Below are 17,172 nucleotides of genomic sequence, written 5' to 3' on the forward strand. Positions count from 1 at the left end.
TCATGTGCTACTTCATTCCAGAGTGGGCAGCAGTAGGAAAGGAGACAGTCGCAGGGTACGTGAAAAGTGCTGCATCTCAGCTTTTAAGTAGAGCAGGTTTAGTCATTGCGTTTGATAGATATCACCCAAGAATGCTTTAAGATGCGTTTCTGTCAGCCCTGCAGTGCTGGAGGTGCCTGGAGATGCCTGAGACAATCCAATCACTGGGCTCAGGACTGCGCCGCTGCCCTCCTTGTGCTGCAACCTGCCTTTCAGCCATTTATCCAGACAGTTTTTCCTATTGAGAGAAGTTAATGCCCGCTCCGGTGATAGCAATAGCTGTTCCACAGCTCTGTACCTGCCTTTTAAAATAAGGCTTAAAATATTGTTGTCAACCTCAATCTTAGACAGAGCACAGATGAGAAAGGATTTGTGAATAAAGCAGGGCATCGGTTTGGCCACTGGGTCAGCTTATTGTCTAATCCTTGCTATCTCAGTTTCACTCTCCATCGACAGAAAAGCTAATATCTATTTACGGATCTCCTGGGATCCTTGGGAGGATTAATCACTGAGTGTTCATAACCTTCACTGAGTGTTCATAACCTATTTTTTAAGTGCTAAGTATTATGAGCAATTTGTGGGGACAGCACAAAGTAATGTGTCATGGCAAAGCTGCAGAGTCTGATACGTTCACTCTCTGTTTTCTTCAGAGGGGTTCGAGAAATTAGGTTGGATGAACTTTATTATGCTGCTTAGGATTTGAATGGTGACCAAGCAGCAGCACAAAGTTATAGATAACCAAACCATTGATTTACTCTGGGTCTGCTGACCTGAATTGGTACATGTCTAGTTTCTGGTTTCCAGTCCTGAAAACTCCTGCTGCAGCTGTTGATAGCACAGGTCTCTATCCAGATCGGGCAGTTCCTATCTGCTTCTTACACACAGAGGTATGAAATGCCCAAGTGCCCTATAACAAGTTACCAGGGGCTAGTATTTCTCTAATTCCAAAAAAAGAAATAAATAATTGAGGAAATGCAAATCATTCAATACTTGTAGAAACTCTCTCCCAGCCTCCACCCCAGTAAATAACTTTGAAATGCTCTTTGAGCTTTAGAGATTGCAGAAAGCCCAGGGACACACCTGAGCCTGAGCTCTTGAGGAACATCAGCTCAACTCTGTTCTCAAATTGTCATTGCGCAGGAATGGTCTTTATTCTTAAATGCCCAGGAATTAGCTACTTGCAGCAGTTAATTTTAATATCAAAGGCTTGCAATAATATAATGTGTTTGAAGGTTATAACCTTATGAGGCCTTTGTAGTGCTATGCAGAGAAGTGACTATGAAAGATTTTTTTAGGAAAAAGGCACTTCCTCTTACTTTAAAAATCACAAAGAAGATGCCAAGGAAAAGATAAACCAATCTTGACCTGGAGCATCAGTGTCAGTTTTCCCTGTTTGCTCTGCACACCAAGTTTACGGGACACTCACCAGCCTTGGGTAGCTCGGCTATAAGGCACTGTACATGCAGGCAGCACTCTGCCATAAATCAAGCAGCACTGTGCTCCATGCTGCAATATTTCCATAGTCTATTGAGAGTGACCCTGTCTGAGCACCGTGCAGCCTTCAGTGCCAGCTTACTATGTACAGCACTTCAGGGGAAATCCAGAAACCAGTGAAGCCACTGCCATGGTGGGGCTGGGGTTTCATCCTTAGGGTGAGAAGTCCCTGGTCAGGGATTTGGGCTTTGCACAGTGCCTAACCAAACAATGGGTTGTCTTACCATGATGCAAAGAATACCGTGTTTTGCTTATAAATGAGATGAAGAGTGGGTTTTTTTTTTTCATGAGAGAGAAGCAGTTTAGCAAGCAAAGAGAAGATGAGTGGGAAGGCAGAAAGTTAATATAGCAAAATCGGCACTGTTCAGATGTGAGACAATGGTCTTAAAGGAGGTTCACAAGTTGCTAAATTTGCTGATCCTATTTTTCAGTGAGGAAGAAATGTTGATTAATAACGTTGGGATTCATAAATAACCACTGAAGTTATAAAAGCTTGACATGGAGTTAACAGGAAGAGTCCATGTGAGTAACAAGCCTATGCCTTTTTAACCGCGTTGGGCAGCAATGTAAACAGTCTGTGAACCGCTGTTAAAGGCATGCAACATCTCTTTCCTTAAAACCAGGAGTAATTGATTTTTCTCATTACCCAGATTATTCACTGTGACAAAAAGCAGAGATTTTTCTTTGCCAATCGGCTGAAGGCTGCAGTTTGATGTCCTTGTTGGCACAGGAGCTGTGCATGCTGGCTGGATGAGGAGCAGTCCCATAGCCCTTTCAGACACCTCTTGGAAATGAAGTCAGTGGAAACCTTCCCACAAGCAGGTACTCTGACTTTACCATGAGCTCAAAATACTGTGAACTTTGAGACTTGTATGTGGTTTGGGGTTTTTTTTGTTATTCTTTTGTTTGTTTTCTTTCTCTGCAAGTTTGCAATGGCAAAGGAGGTGGCTGAGCAGGCATTAGGTGAAGTGAATGACTTTATTGGACTACTTGCATATTGTAATGTTATTCTGCTACCAAGGATGGCAATGTAAATCTCGGAGAAAACAAATTCCTTTCAGAAAGGTTATATATATGTAGATTATTTGCATTCTAACCCCTGTGTGTGCCTCCCCCGCACCAATAAACAAACAGCTTTTTTGTACTACTGCAGTCTCTAAGGTTATTTGCAGAGATAAACATGTGCTGAAGTCCTTGCAGGATGGAGTATTGAATGGGCAGCAAAACAAAACAGGCATAGTGCCACCATCTTTCTTATTTAAAAGGAATAGCTACTAAACTCTCTTGTTGAGTCAGAAATACCCTCCTGGACCAGGTCTTGGCTCTGCACTGTCTAGTTTGTCCTACTCAGGAGCAGAACACATTTCTGGGGGGCTTTAAGGCAAAATCAGAGTGACTGTGCTTGGAAAAAAATGCAGAACCTTCCCTTTTGAAAATGTCTACCACAACAGCTGTGAGCATTGTTTTTAGAATAGATGCTTCACCTCCTCTTCAGATGGGGGAAAAAAATCCCCTGCCTCAAATCCCAAGCTGGTAGTGTGTCATATCGACTAACAAAAGCCCGAAAAAACATTGACAGAATTATTCCCAGCAGTAGCTCCACTATTGAAACAGGAGCTCCAAGGAGGCCCTTAGAGATTTTATTTTATTCTACTTTATGAGGCAGGAGATCAGGCAAGGTGATGAAGAATACCAGCTTGAAAGTCTCTAAAATAAATGATAAGGATTTACTTTCCCAATTTAAACCCTGGGCAGCTGGGTAGGGTTGGCCATAGATTGGAAACGCAAAGTGGGGAATAACCTGTGAGTCCCAGGGAGCCTGTGAATGTGTTTTTGAAATTCATTGCATGCCCTGGGGAACATGGGTCGTGCGCCAGCACGATGGGGGTCCCCTGACCCCCAGTGAGGCAGAGGAAGGCGTGGACCTAAGGGCCATTGACTCCTGTCTTGGACACATGAGGCTGCGGTTTGCCGTTGTCCTTTAAGGCACAGATTTCAGTGTCTTCTCTTCTGTTACAATATACCATGTTATTAACAACAACTAGATATAAATATTGTTATGGAGCAGTAGTGCAAAGTTAGATGTAATGAATTTATTTAGCAAGAACCTGTGCTCTGTGTCTACAGTTTTGCCATCCTCATCCTTTTTCCTGTTGTAAACTGCAAATCTGGCCAACTTTTGCATGTCGTTTCACCAAAATTAAAGCCCCTTGTTAGGCTATTTCTCTTAGGAGAAAGTGATGTTGTGACTTGGTATTTCTTTGACAGTCATGCTTGTTTATGAAATATTTTACCCTCTTAGGACAAAAGAAACAGGAGCTATTTTATGTGTTTGGAAATGTATGGCCAATGAATGCAACTTGACAAGCAAAGGCTCATATTTGTCCTTTCAGATTGTCTCCAATCTCCTTGCAGACAAGGTTTTTCCTTTTTTGCCCCTCATTGCCAGCCTTGTGCAGCTGCATTCCATCAAATCCTGCCCTCCTGTTGCATTTGCTGAAAGAGCACCCGGCCTCGCGTGGCTGAGGCGATGCCCAGCCCCTGCCGCTGAGCTCCCTGTTTGGAGTATCAGCTTTGGTGGCTTCCTCCACCACATCAGCAATGGGGAAAAAAAATCACTTTATCCATTATACTAAAAAGGAAGATGGATCAGGCAGTAATGTGTAGCTGATGGCAAACTTTGATACGTCCCATTATAACAGTACTGTGATGAGATTCAGTTATGGATTCATTAAGTTTCTCCATCTTCTTTTTAAAAAGATCATTTTCCATTGGTGGGTGGCAGACCTTCCATGTCCTGTAATATAATCCGTCTTTTCCTAGCTCAGCTTCCAAGGCTGTCTCACTGCTGAAGGCTGATGTCTGAAAAGATTTGAGAGATGTGCACATCGGGTTTCTGCTGTCATGATTGAATTGTCTGCTGTTACATGTATTGCTGTGAGTCAGGAAGGAATTTACTGTGAATGCAGTCCTTTTGGGAATGAACTTTCAGTACCAGGAGCTAATTAACTAATGCAGTAGCCTTGGTTTTTATAACAAATCTCTGGTGTTTCTGCCAAAAATGAGTCACATCTTCGGCTATGCAGACATATGTGGCTACGCTTAGCTCATCAAATCTGTGCTTAGTCACCTGAATCTGGCTTTTAGGGGTGTTCATTTCCCATGGCACAAGTGAAATGAAAGTAATAGATACTTAGCACCCCTGAAAATATAGGTTTTTCTTCTTTCTAGGGAACCCATGTATCTGTATGAATTTAGAGGAATGATTGCTGGAACATTTTTTGAGAATATAGTCCTCTCAAGTACAGACTGGGTTAGATTTCTCCGCTTTCATCTAGACCTTGCCTGAGAAGCTCCCCAAGAAATCGTTTGGCATTCAGTGTCTCATGATTTAAAAATGCTTCTGATTTCCAGAAACAATAAAATAATAATAAATAAGATACTAGCAGGAAAGGGATGTTGGACGCAGAGGAGGTCAGCTCTCGCTGAATGAGCCCATCGTGCCGTAGCTGGTGTCAGAGGCTCTCGGGCTGCAGACGACTTCATCGCTTTGCACGCCAGGCTGGGCTGCTCAACGCGCCGAGATTGACTTTTCCAAGTAGCGGTGGGAGCAATAAACAAATAAAGACTCGGATAACTCAGATAGGACACTTCCAATCTTCTATTTATTTTTCTACAGCAGAACAGGGAGAGATTTAAAATGGATACTACATCTGATAAATGTAAAGGTGATTCCTCCAGATGAGCTTTGTACCAAGCAGTGCTGCTGGTGTGGAAGCAGAGTGATGTGCTGGCCGTGCTGCCCGCCGCGGCTGCCTCTTGCAGGCTGTACAGAGCCGCAGGCAGTGCCTCCTGCCCGGAGGGAAAGCAAGAATATTTATGGAGCTGCAGTAGCAACTGCTTCTCTTTTAGTAATAAATAGGTGATCTCAAAAGGTCATGATCATATATAATATCATTCTTCTAGTAATGAATACACAATAAACACATACAGTTTGCTGTTGCAGAATTTATCAATGCAGGACTCTGGTCTTGCGCAGGAACTCGTGAGATCAGGCACTAATACTGTGTGAGGAAGGATTTTTTTTGGTCTGCTGCTAGAGCAGCTCTTGATGGTCATTGAGGGGTGCTCGTGTGAATCTGAAGTCAGTTGCTAAAATACCCAACAGCTTCTGCCAACAGATTACACGAAGAGACTCTTTAAAATGACCACTGCTGTAAAAGTTTGTCGGCAGTTGTTACTGTGGAAATCTTTAGAAAATTTCTATGCTTACAGCTGCGTCTTCCAGACATCCTCATACATAGCGACATAACACAAGAAATGAAGAAATTTAACTTATTTTTAGCAGAGAAAATGTGCTCTTGTAATTGGATTAGTTGGGGTTTCATTTGCACTTTTTTCCTTTATTTCCTCTCTCCAATAGCTAATATCCGTGCTGCTGGTTTACCCCAGCAAATAATTTTTAGCTTTTTTTATAATAATTATGAGTTCACAAACACGTCTGAGCAGGTATATAGCTTACTGTATAGTTAATTCCTACATACAGCATGCGTTTATGTGAACAAGCAGAATCTTAACAACAATTAACTGTTTGAACTATTTAAAATGAGATAGAAAGAATGAAGGGCTTTGTTTTACACACTTAACCAAGGTTTTTAATTGCCAGTGCTCTTGAAGCAGCACTCAAAACGTGCTCTGCCTTGCTGACTGCTCACACAGATTTCTGGGAGAAACACGTAGTGTCCCTAATCTAGTTTTATTTTATTTCCAAACAGCCATCCTGGCAGGCAGGGGCCAGCAACCACTGTCGCTCCTCTCCGTCCTGCCTTTGGCTGCTGCTCCCTCCTGGGGTTTTGCTCGTGGTGCTGCTCCTGGGCAGGGGCACGCTGGCTTTTCGGAGCTGGGCTGGGGCATCCTCCCCACGGCTGGGACCAAGGTCCCATGCATTGCTGCGGGGACCACTATGAGCTCTAGTGCCACCTCTTCTTATTAAAAAGAGAGTCCTCGTAGATGGTGCTACCTGTTTTTTCCTAATTGCTACTCATTACCAGGGATGTGCATTCTTCACCGCACCACTCCGGGGAGTTTGCAATTGGCTGTAATAAAATAAATAGCCATTAAAGCCACAATAAACATTTATTTCTTTTGCTTTGCCTTCCACGAGGAGTAACATGGGAGTTCTGAGAAAATGTCTGTGACTCTAACCCGAGCAAAGGCAGAAAGTCCTGGCGAAGCAGGCACCTCACGGCATCAGCGATTGCCGGGTGAGGGAGCGGTTGGGCTGGACGGGGGGTGAAAATGTGGGTGAAAACGGCTTCACATCACCCCTTGTGGCCTCCTTCCCCTCACACGTGGAGAGGTGCCTTTTCAAACCCGAATTTTATAAGGCCACAGGACTGTGAGTGAATAAGGTAAGGCTGGGTAAGGGATTTGGGGAAAAGCCCAAGGAAGCCTCTGTGTGACTGCTGCTGGGATGAGCACTGGCACCCTGGTGTCTGCGGTGGGAGAGGAACGATGCTGCAGAGGCCACCGCCCCAACCTCCATCGCAGGAGGGGTTGTCTGCTCGCAAACAGTCTTTGGTTGTGTTTTCCTTTTCTCAATGTGAGCCTCTCACTTTTATTATCGACTTTTTTTTGGTCACACTTACATAAAAAAATGATTAAATTTAATCTAGATTTAATGAATACAATATGGGAACTAATACAATAATTAAAGGGACTTAGGTTCTGTTTTTATCTGTCAGCGTTAAGAACTCTGGGCATCCACAGGTTCCATCTATGGAGTAACTCCAATGTTTTCTGCTTAGGAAAGCCACCATCAACATAGTTGCTATTTTTTTTAATTGTAGTGGTCCAAACAACATGTGCATCTGTTCTGCCAGTAAACTGAATTTCACTGAGGTAGGAAAAATGATAAGACATCATCATGAATGATATTTAGTACCGTTAACCCTTTTAGGTCGGTGTGTGTAAAATGTCACTTGTCTTAAATACATTTTTGCAGAAAATTGTGTTTCCTTGCCCTGGCTTTTAAAATGCAAAGGATCTCTAATGTTTTCAAATGACAGTGCTCTACTTGTGATTCAGTGACTGCTATTGCCGATTTCATCCTCATGCCATGTTGCTGTTCTCCTCTCATAGTTAGGAACAGATCCCACGGAAGAGAGACCTTCCCTTGATCCTCCACAGAAATGAACCCTCTTCCTGCTTTTTTGTCCCAGAAGTTAGAATGCTAGCATGGACCACTTGTGGAAATAGCAATTTCTGTCTAATAGCTTTGTTATAGACATGAAGCTATGCAGTCTAATGAGCTGTACGCTTTAATGATGTCCTGATAATGGCAGAATAGAAGAGATTATATATATATTTTTTTTTTAAATGTACAAAAGGCTGAGAGTAATGAAGCGTGGAAGGATGAACTGTTTGGGTGGAGTATCATGAACTCCTGATTCAGGCAGCTGGGCTACTTAAAACAAAATCAGATATTCTCCATAGTGACATTCCCTGTGATTTAAGAAGCTCATTATACTCTCTCTTAATTTTAACCCATGTGATTATAGTTAATACATATCTTAAATAACATCTGTCCCAGGTGTTTTGTGATAAGTTAGATCTAGTGGCACAAAGTAATTCCAAGCCTCCTAATGACATCCAGATGATAATAACTATTTTATTTATCGATTATTTTACTCACCTAACTGTATACTGAATCTGAGAGAGAAGGAAAACACAGTCTGCATGGAGCTAATGTTGAGAGGATTGAAACAGTGGACTGAAAAACTGAGTTTAAAGCAAAATGACTTGCTCAGTTCTAAGGAAAACACGAAGATTTTTTTTCTTTTCCTTTGTGTTCTCAGAGCTTGGTGCTCACAGACGTTTGGATTAGAACTGTTTTGCATAAGTAATATACATTTATATGAACAAAACCAAATTGTCCCCCACAACTCCCCACCTCCACTCCCAGTACCTTTAGGTGAATGGCAGTGGCCAGACACTCAGACAAGATCTCACAGGATTCTACAGAGCAGACAGTTTTTGCTGATGTGATTGTTTTGTTAATGACATTTCTAAGGTAAAACTTGATTTTTTTTGTTCAGACATATATTCAGATCTTTGTTTTCAGAGGAGTTGGGTACTTCGGTGTTGTGTTTTCCCCCGTATTTCTTCCCTGTACAGGGGGCTAAAAAGGCTGCGGGCAGCCCCTTGGCATGGTCACCCCATCATGGGGTCCCTGGGCAGCCAGGGAACAGACCAGACCACTACACCACATTCAAGTATTTTGGCTTTCCCTTTTTTTTTTTTTTTTTTTTAATTTTTTTTATTGCATGCAGATTTCCTAATAGGAAAAGAGCTCAGAGGACAGCGCGCTCTTACGCTGCCACATGACACTGTGACACTTTGCAGTGGTTTTCATTGCTGTTAGAAATGCACCATAAAACTCAAGTGAAAGGTAAGGAACAAACTACCAAATTATTCTGTTGGACTGAAGATATTCGAATTCATTGTCTAAACTTCTAGATCCCATAGAAATTTATCAGGTGTTAGTATAAATTACTATTATTATTATTTTTCTGGCAAACAGATTTGGTTTTCCAGAAACCTGCAAATGCTTTCACCAAATTGCTTCAACTGGCAATTTTTAAGATACTGATGTTCACAGAACCACTGCCGGCTCCTTAACAGCTCGGACAGGCAGAGCCGCCACTCGGTGTGTGCGTGGACAGAGGAAGGCAGAGCAACGAGTGCTGGACCTGTGATGTCCTCACCCCCCTTCTAGACCCCAAAGCCTTCCCACGCCTGTGGGAGCTTCGGCCGGGCAGTGTCTGCTCCCGGGGGACCTGACCCTCTCCTGCGTTACCCTAAATTGCAAGGATGCCTCTGTCATTTGGTAGATGCGGGACTTTAATTTGGAGAAGTGGGAGGAGAAGGTGTGGAGGAAAAAAGGGAATATTAGCACTGGGGCACGCTTGTGTTTGCAGTGTGCTCTGGAGCTAATTGTGCAGCCACCCAAGTGTGCTGCCAGGCGGGCATGCAAATAGAAGAGAAAAGGTTTGTGGGATGCCTCCATTTCTGCTGCAAAACCAAATGCTAATGTCCACATAGCAGAGTTCTGCCTAAATTCCCTGTGGGTTGGATTTGTTGGTAGCCCATGTAACTGGCCTTCAAACTCCTTTTGCAGAAGATGAGCTTTGGAGAGAAACGTTCCCCAAAAATGTTGTCCCAGGGGCCACAGAACCCTTTCCAAGCACTCAGACCAGGACAAGGTGATTCAAGCCCTCCTAATTCAGCCTTGTATTAAGTAAATTATTTTCTGTAAGAGAGCTGAACTTGCTGAGGCAATGTTTTCTTGCTCTTTTTATGTTGGTAGAGAAGCATCGTGTGTGTAAGGACCTGCTGGGAGGGCAGAGGAGGGACAGAGAAGACCCGTAGAGCACAGTAGGATGGAAATACTTAACACACCTCTTTAACCCGGACCTTTATTCCTTCTCTAGTATCTCTTATAATGACTTATACAAGTGTGGTACAGCAGTGCCAGATCTGCACAAATGCTTCTAGGATTAGGAAAAAAAGTTCCCATGTGCTTGTCACAAAGCACATGTCATTTTTTTTAACTGTTTTGAAAAGTATTTTATTTATGCAGTACTGTGTATTTTTTGTAGGTTTTACATAAATATTTATAAACTCCTGCATATCTTTTATACGACAGTAATTTCTCTTATGATTCTCGTTCAAGAAATTACAGCCTTCTCAGCAGACATTAGGGAAACCCTTGCTCCTCGTACCCCTTCTTCCCCCTGGCCTTGTGTAGAGGAATCATTACTTTCATCCCTTCCGAGGGTGACAAAGTGCAGGTACAGCCTAATTGTCATTAGCACTAAAAGATGTGTTAGGTCTCATGAATTTTGAGCACATCTTGACTTACTATTAGCATCTCAAAATCACTATGTAACGTAACCAAAGGGCCAGCCTTTGCTCGGGGAAGTGCTGGCGCTCCATGTTGAGGAGGCTGGGAGTTTGCTGCCAGGGCATCTCACCACCCGTGTCCCTGTGGGACAGGCAGAGCCTCCGTGAGATGTTCCTGAACTTCATGGAGCGGCACCCGGCTCAGATTTGTCTCCTTGCAATTAGTCCCTCACCCTCACAGGCAGGTACCTTAAATTGTTGAGCCACCTATTTACTTCACCCGATAATTGTTTTAGGAATTATTCATACTGTGTGCTTGGCAAGATTCATAGAGGTTTCCTTGGGAAACTGCAGATCTTCAGGGACTCTACTAGTTTATATTCACAGAGCTTATTTTTCAGAAATATCCAATTTTTAAACTATTCTTTAAAAAATGAAGCATTCTTTCCTCATCTGAGCTAGAAACACATTTCTCATGCAGAAAACATGTTTTCTTTTATATTTTGGCAACTGCACTGTAAAGCAGAACAACAACATACCAGGGCTAACAGGGCTTGGGACCACTGGCTGTCTTCTCAGCTCTTGGTGCTTTGAACCTGGGTCTGATACATCCATGACGAGTTCCTCCCTTGAGCAGAAAAGGCAAAACACGGTGGCCTTGTGGGTCTATACTTCTTGTACAAAGCTGACGTATGGTTAATGCAGTATGTTTCCTGTGCTGTGTCCTTGTTAACTGGAGGGAGAGACAGACTTCAGGGAAGTTGTGGGTGTTTGCACAAGCTGAAAACCTCACCCCAAAATCTGTCCAGAGCTGCTGCATGGGCTTCTTGGTACATGGTGCTGTTTACTATGATGGGTCATGTGGATCGGAAACTGGCTTGAGGATTTAAGCTTTATTATGGGTCTTGGAGATTCTTGTAAGCAAAGTACAGCAGATGCCGCCAGGACCAAACATTGATGAGATGTTGAAAGCCCAGGTAAGCTGCATTGTATCTGCTGGCAGTCATGCTTTGTGGGCCCGCTCAACACTCACATTTCATTTTGACTTCAGTTATTGTGATGACATATGAGTTTTTGGGAAAAAAGCTGTCTGTCCCCAGACTGACAGCATCTCTGTGAGTGTGAAATATCACAGTTTCTTTCAAAGGAGCTTCTGACAGCTCATCCCAGCTGAGGATCTGACCGTGTGTGATGCAAATCTTTTCCACCTAACATTGATAACCAACTGGGCCAGGACTTAGCAATGAAAGGTTGGTGGTCCTCCCACCATGACCTGCTCCAGGAGCCACAGGTGGATAAATTTCCACTGGCACAAGCAGTGTTTGTAGTACAGCCTGTGCTTCAACAAGCATTTTGTCCCAGGGCACTCCTTGCTCACTTGATGTTTTCAGACAGCTTTAAAAACACATAATGAGTTTTCAAATTGGTATTTAATTTTGTGGGAACAGACACGCAAGTTTGCTTTGCCATTGCTGTGACCTCCTGCAGATAGGGTTCCTCATGGTGTGCCCAGGGTGGGCTGGTGCCTACAGCAGTGCTCATGCCCTGAGAGTTACTTACTAATTCACTAAATTGGCTTCTACTTTTTTGCAGATTACACAATTGCTACTCAAAACCAGTTATCAACATGAGGTTAAGCTTACGAGTGTATTATTAACAAAAATTATCCTCTAAATTTCCTCTGTCTCCTGTATGAACTACAATATTTGAAAGAAATATGAAAAAAAGGTAAGCAACAGAGGACACAGAGCAATGGTCTAAAATTGCTCTTTCTGAGGGTGCATTTTTCAGTCTCAGCAACTTGGAGCAGGACAGGGTAGGATGTGAGATCGATCTCCCAAGCTGACATAAGCCATGATTCAAGGCCTGAAATGATTTTGAGGGTAGTTGTATTAGTCCCTCCATAGCTGTTCTCTTTTTTATATTTTTCTGTCTCCTCCTTTTGTCCCTATGAAGACACAAGTGAATTATCACAGAAATGCTGTTTGTGGTCTTCATAGGCAGGAAAAGCCAGCTGAAGGCACAAAATCCTAGCAATGAATTTGATGAGATTGCTCCATAGAGTGTTCACCCAAGCGTATTTTCTAACCACAATGATAAGGATGTGGATGTGATCGATTTTTTATGTCATTTGGTTTTTTTAGGGCAGGTACTATTCTCCAGCTTGACATGGTTTAGCCAGGAAACAGCCAGTATGTCTGTGATCGTATTCAAATATACCCAGTCTTGGATGTCATCAAAACTTCCTTTGGGAAGTTAAATAAGACATGAGGTCAAGAGTTTTGTTATGACCGATAGTTGAGTTGGATTACTTGGTCACCACTGAGTGAAAAATTTTTTTCACTTTACCCTTGACCAATGTCAGTGTTGTTCTGTTCAGATGCTTTTTCTCTATAAATCACTCTGCCTCAGTGTAGGGTAGCTGATGCCACCAGCTGCTCTTGGGCTTTTGTTAGTATTTGAAGCTGTACCAAGAAAGTGGAGAGAAATCCTCATTAGCAACCTTTATTTTTTGTTTTGGTGACTTCCATACTAATGAAGACAATCTTAGCTACTGAGAATTAGCAAAATTCTGGTGTTTACAGGTGAGCAGCCAAAGGCTGCAGTCACTGAACAGCCCCCCAAATGGTCTCCTGGGGTCAGAGCCACCATAAAGGGCCGGGTGTGGATGCTCTGCGGGTGGCAAAGATGATCTTGAGCTTCCAAGCTTCCCCACCCAAATTCAAATGCTAATAAGCAAGTTGCTGTAAATTGCTTGTCAGTAGGTTTTTCTTTCCTTTTAGGCTCAGCTAGTTTTCTCTTGGCATAATTACACCTAATATACTAATGGGTAAGTCAGTGGGGATCTATGCTGGTATAATGAAAAGGGTTTAACTACGTACAACTTATCATATACATCTCTTTGATTTAGCTCACATCTCTGACTCTTTGGGATGCAAATTGTGTCTCTTTAGTCTCCTTCACATATTGATAGAGTGGAAGTGGCTGCACATGAGGGATGCTACAAAATAGGCTTAATTTAAAGAGGATACTTCATGCTTCATGTGAAGTTTCGTACGTTGTGGATGGAGAAGGTAATTTGATTCACTGATGCTTCCATGAAACAAGGATATATGTAGGAGGGAGCCCAGCCAAAGGTACAGGGATGGGGTTGCTATCTGCACATAAAATCTATCATCCTAAGTAATACAAAACAGTGTGAAAGGAGGAGGACAGAGCTGGTACATTGCACTCCAAGACCTTTGATTTGTCACTTTCGCAGGTGTTATTTTAATTTGAATGTATTTTCCTCAAGAAAATGTAGTCAGTGATCTGGGTATTGAAATAGGAACGTACATTGTGAAATGTCAAAAGATGCATCACCTTTCTTTGCGAAGAACGGTCCAGGATTCTGCGACCAAGCCTGCCAGTTAAAGTCAACCAAGAGCTGAGGCAGGGAGTACCTGATGGGCAATTTTTGTAAGTGGAGCTTTTGTCAAAACTGCGGAGCAAAGAAAAAACCATATTTTTAAGACTTCAGTTGCTGCATCTTAAGCTGATGCATCCTGTCAGATTGGATCTCTCGTGTCAAGTTACTATCTGACTTCAGATGTCACAACCCAGCACAGCAGCCACAAATCTGCCAACCTTGGTCTTCATGTGAGAGTTGTTCAAAGAAGCAGCTTATGGGAAGAGCTTTTATTTTTGGATCCACTTCTCACAGAATGGTTCAGACCAGGTACTTCTAAAAGCTTTCCTAGGTGAAAATAAGTGTGGCGTGTATATACCTGCACCTTGCAAGGCTGTTTCAAGACTAATGTTTGATAGCTTTTAGGTCTTGTTTGCCTCCAGTTGTCATTTTCTCCTGTGCCAACTATCAGGGGCCCGATCACTCCTGTGTCCCCTACGCAAGACCATGTTTATGCTTGTGGGACACATTGGCTTGAAAAGATCTGCAGGTGTGAATATCAGGTTTTCTTTTTGAATAAAAGAAATTGGCCTGTCCTTTCCAGACCATATCTTCAATGTGAGTAAACCCACCACTGTCAGTCCAGTGAGGCTGCTTTTATTGCCCAAGGACCTGTCCCAAAGCTCTTCTTGAAGCCGAGCTGTCTGCTATTTCTGTAAATAATGCACTTGGGCAAGTTTATGCCAGGGAAAAATGCTGATTTGGCAAGCAAAGTGAGCCTTACTGGCAAAGAATTTTTATGCTGCAATACACAACTGGAGGATATGTTGGCCTTGTCTCAACACAGAAATGTCTCCTCCTGACTGTACTGGAAAGTCTGTAGTGCAATTTAGGCTCAGCGGTTATCTGGGCTCTGCTTTGCAGTGATAAAGCACATCTCTCGCCTTATGTTGTATTAGCTTTGTGATGTGCATTCACATCACATTAAATAAAAAAAAATTAGCTTTAATTGTACTTGAATGACAGAGCAGGTTTGTGCTGCCACTTGGATTTTGGTTCTTACAGATGCTAAAATAAAGATTCTATGCTAATTACGTATGCATATATTAGATAAGTACCCAATAATTTATCTTTTTAGTTAAAAGGTAAGTCAACTAAAAGTTAGTCTATAGTTGAACTCTTAGTGGCTACCCTGCTATTCAGTGGGCATGAAGGCACAAATGGGAGAGCCAAATTCTGCATTTACACTTTCTAACAGCGATCTGTCTTACAATGAAATCCCACGCTGGTTAAAAGTCTCCTCCTCATCTTTCTCCTTCTCTTACATTATTCAATGTCCTTTCACTATCTTTGAGACTCACATGATAGGTCCCAAAATGGGCCCCGGGAGGAGGTAGAGAGTCACTGTAGAGGGCTGCAGCCACAGAGAATGCCAAAGGCTGCATATCTGGTGCAACCTGCTCCCTCATATCTGGTTGATGCAACCTGTTTCATCTCATCTGGTTGAACAAAAAAGGCTAATTTCATCCCTGGGAATCATGGGCATGGGAAAAATAGGATAGCAGTTACATAGGATGCATTTTCAGAGCACTGCTGACTGTAGGTCTCTGCTGTCCCACTTCTGTCACCAAGGATCAGACCCTTCCAGAGGTGAAAATGTCTTTAAAAAACTCTTTCTCTTTACACTTTATACTTGTGACTGTCCCCAGTGACAAGTCCGTAATGTGTTCCCATTATGTCGTCAGGCCAGAGATCAGAGCCTGTATGGGTAACGGAAAAGTATGTCCTCTTTGTCAAGCACCAGCATCTGCCCTAATAGCAAATATGATGTTGGTTGAAAGTAACACTTTTTACAACCTATCTCCTGCACAGTTAATTAACCTCCAAAACCAGAGGCTTAAGTAGTTCGCTAAGCAGAAGTAGTCTTTTAGGATTATGATTTAATTAACTCGACTAAAGGGAGGTGGTTGGCAGAGCAAGGTGTTTGCATAGGCATTGTCTGACCAGCTCTGGGCATGTGGAGTTTAACATGAGTAAATAATTGTATTTGGCATCTGCTTAGTATTGCACTTCATCTGCTGTTTCTCCAGACCCGCTTCTAAGAATTAAAATCATCACGTTATGTTTTACAATATTTTTTATGTATTATTGATGGCACCTTATAAAATTAAATTGCATCACATTCATAGTAATCCAATTGAAAATTTTCAATCTATTAACGTTTTATTGCTGGAGGGACAGTAGCTGGTTCTTTGAGCTACACAATATATCCCAAAGGGCACAAGAACTTGCTGAAAATATGGAAAATTTAGCTTTCAATAAACGTATTAAATTGTTACAACTTGTTCATGATAGTGGTTCTTTTGCACTATAATATTATTTTCTTTAACGTTTTGGAGACAGTGGTGCCTCTTGTGGTTTTCGCTGTGTGCTGCAGAGATACCACAATACAACAAGAAGACAACTTTTATTTAAGCCTCTTAATATTTCTCAATCAGCAGTGTGGGATGTTTTCTTGAGAGAAAGACCTATTCTTACACTGTATCTCTATGTTAAAATATCCACAGGATAGGGAGCCTTAATCTTCTTGAAGCTTGTTAGGAGCCCTTCCTAGCCAAATGCAAAAACCGCATCCTTTTTACCACAAGCGCTGCTTCTGATGATAAATTCCCCGCTTGTTTTTAGAGATTTGCCAGGCATAAGTTACTCATGCTGTTTTCCCTTAACATTCAATTGAGATACAGTGGTAGGGGTGCAGACTGATGCTGCTGTTTAAGGAACATGTTCTCACAGTTGCTTTCTCCACTCTCCTTGCAGGAATAAAACACTTCCCAACCCTCTGCTTTTCCGGAATGATGACCCCCAAATCTCCTACTGACACCCCCGCTGAGAGCCAGCGGGAAGCTGGATGTGGGCTGCTGGCTGAGTGAACTACATCTGCCTGGTGAGAGATGTTTCTTAAGTGCGATGAGGAGTCCATGTAGCAAAAAACCTGCTCCCAGATAGGAAAAAGGGCTGTTTAATTGAGAAGTAAGACTCAAACCCAACTTTATTGCCGATGTAGCTGCTTGCTTAGCTAGCGACATTACTACTACTCACAAACGCGATAAACAAAAATCAAAACTCTTTGTTTTGAGCTAAATGGGAATTTTTAAGTTAAAATGAGAAAAATAAATTTAAAATTAAGTAAATTCAGTTAAAAAGGGAGTTTTCTTATCCAAAACTAGTGGAAAGTTAAAAAGGGAGTTTTCTTATCCAAAACTAGTGGAAAGCCACTGCAGAACTTTAATGTCACTAAGAGGAGAATGGATTAATATTAAAGTGATGCTGTTACACGTACGAAATAC

The sequence above is a fragment of the Harpia harpyja genome, chromosome 10, assembly GCF_026419915.1.
Source record: "Harpia harpyja isolate bHarHar1 chromosome 10, bHarHar1 primary haplotype, whole genome shotgun sequence".
NCBI lineage: Eukaryota > Metazoa > Chordata > Aves > Accipitriformes > Accipitridae > Harpia > Harpia harpyja.